Genomic DNA, 2,207 nt, shown 5'->3' on the forward strand with positions numbered 1-2,207 from the left:
CATGAACTTCGAGGCCACATTGATTTACCTGGACGACATAGTAGTGTATTCTGCAACCTTTGAGAAACATCTAGAAAACCTGGGCCAAGTGTTTCAGCGGTTACGGGCCCATGGGCTTAAACTAAAACCAAAAAAATGTCGGATCTTTCAGGAAGAGATTGAATATCTCGGACACAAGGTGTCGGAAGCCGGCGTACAGCCCTCCGATGGGAAAGTGAGAGCAGTGCTAGAATGGCCCACACCCAGCACAGTGCGGGAGGTTTGAGCTTTCCTGGGGCTAGCCGGATATTACCGTCGCTTTATCAAAGATTTCGCGAAGGAGGCAGAACCTTTGCACGAATTGCTCCGAGGCACTGCGAAAGGACCAAAAGCACAGAAAATTTGCTGGGGACCAAGACAAGCAGAAGCCTTACACCGATTGAAAGAGGCCTTGGTTAGCGCCCCTGTGCTTGCCTATGCAGACTATAACCTCCCCTTTCGGTTGTATACAGACGCGAGCCTCTACGGCCTGGGTGCAGTACTGGCCCAGGTACAGAATGGTACTGAACGGGTGATTGCATATGGAAGTCGGACGTTGCGAGAAGCCGAGCGCAACCCCGAGAATTACAGTTCCTTTCGGTTGGAATTACTGGCACTAGTATGGGCAATAACCGAAAGGTTCTCGGAATATCTCACGGGAGCTCAAATTGAAGTCTATACGGATAATAACCCCCTGGCTCACATCTCCACCGCCAAACTGGGAGCAATGGAACAGAGGTGGCTGGCACGACTGTCCAGATACAATTATCATGTGCAGTACCACTCTAAGCATGAAAATCAGAATGCGGATGCCCTTTCTCGTGTTACCACCGAAGCCCCAGTGGGGGAGAGAGATGAACAGTTGGAGGAAGACGAAATTCCGGACTTTAGTAAATTCACCGCTCAAGTGGTAGAGGCTCGTATGCTGGAAATTACGTCGGGCACGACATCACGCCTGCTTGGCCAAACCAGAGAGGAATGGGTGAAAATCCAGTCATCTGACCCAGAACTGCTTCAAGTGAAAGAGTGGGTGATCCAGCAGCGCAAGCCTAGAAAGGAAATACGGGCCACGCTGTCGCACGTGGCCCTCCAGATTCTCAGCCAGTGGGATAAGCTGTCGGTGCAAGAAGGGATGCTGTATCGGAAGGTGCACCTAGCTACAGTGTTAGAAGTACGGTGGCAAGTAGTGATACCCCAGAAGATGGCAGTACCATTGGCCCGAGAGGCGCATGAGAAGGGAGCCCATTTCGGACCGGACAAGACTTACCAGTGGTTGCAAAGAATAGTATACTGTCCTCAGATGCTTCGGGCAGTAGAGAATGCCTGTAAACTGTGCCGTTCCTGCGAGTTAAGTAAGGCTCCTCCACAGCAAGCACCAGTACAGACTATTGTAACCAAAGAGCCGTTGGAAGTACTCATGATCGATTATCTCAAGATTGGCCACTCCCACCGGGGCTATCAGTTCTGCCTTGTGATGACAGATCACTTCTCCATATTTGCGGTGGTGACGCCCACCAGAGATCAGACGGCTGAATCAGCTGCTCGAGCCATCAGTGATGACTTTATCCGGGTGTACGGCTGCCCCAAAAGAATACATTCCGACCAAGGAGCTTGCTTTCAGGGCAGTGTCATGAGAGAGCTGCAAAGGATTTACGGAATGCAGAAGTCAAGGACTACGCCTTATCATCCGCAGGGCAACGGAGCCTGCGAGAGATTTAACCGGACCCTCCTACAAATGCTACGCACGTTGGAGGATGATCGTAAGAATCACTGGCCCGGCTATCTTGCAGAACTCGTGTGGGCGTACAATAATCGTGTCCACTCCACCACTGGGTACACCCCATACGTGCTACTGTTTGGAAGAGCCGGAAGAGGCATTGAAGAGCTGAACCTAGCTCCCCCCGAGATCAGTGAAGGTCAGAGCGTAGGTTCCTGGGTTGATTGTCACCGTCGACGGCTGGAGACTATCCATCGAATTGTCACCAAGCGGTTGCAAGAAAAGACACACCCGCAGCGGAAACCTGTGTGTGAAACCCCGTTCTTACCAGGAGACAGAGTACTAGTTGCAGAGAAACACCCGAGACACAAGTTGAGCGAGCGCTGGAAAACAGAGCCGTACATTGTGATCAGAAGAATCTCGCCCCATGGATCAGTATACGAAGTGAGAGGCGAGCAAAGAGGCGGCACCC

This window comes from Anomaloglossus baeobatrachus, chromosome 7 (genome assembly GCF_048569485.1).
Source record: "Anomaloglossus baeobatrachus isolate aAnoBae1 chromosome 7, aAnoBae1.hap1, whole genome shotgun sequence".
Taxonomy (NCBI): domain Eukaryota; kingdom Metazoa; phylum Chordata; class Amphibia; order Anura; family Aromobatidae; genus Anomaloglossus; species Anomaloglossus baeobatrachus.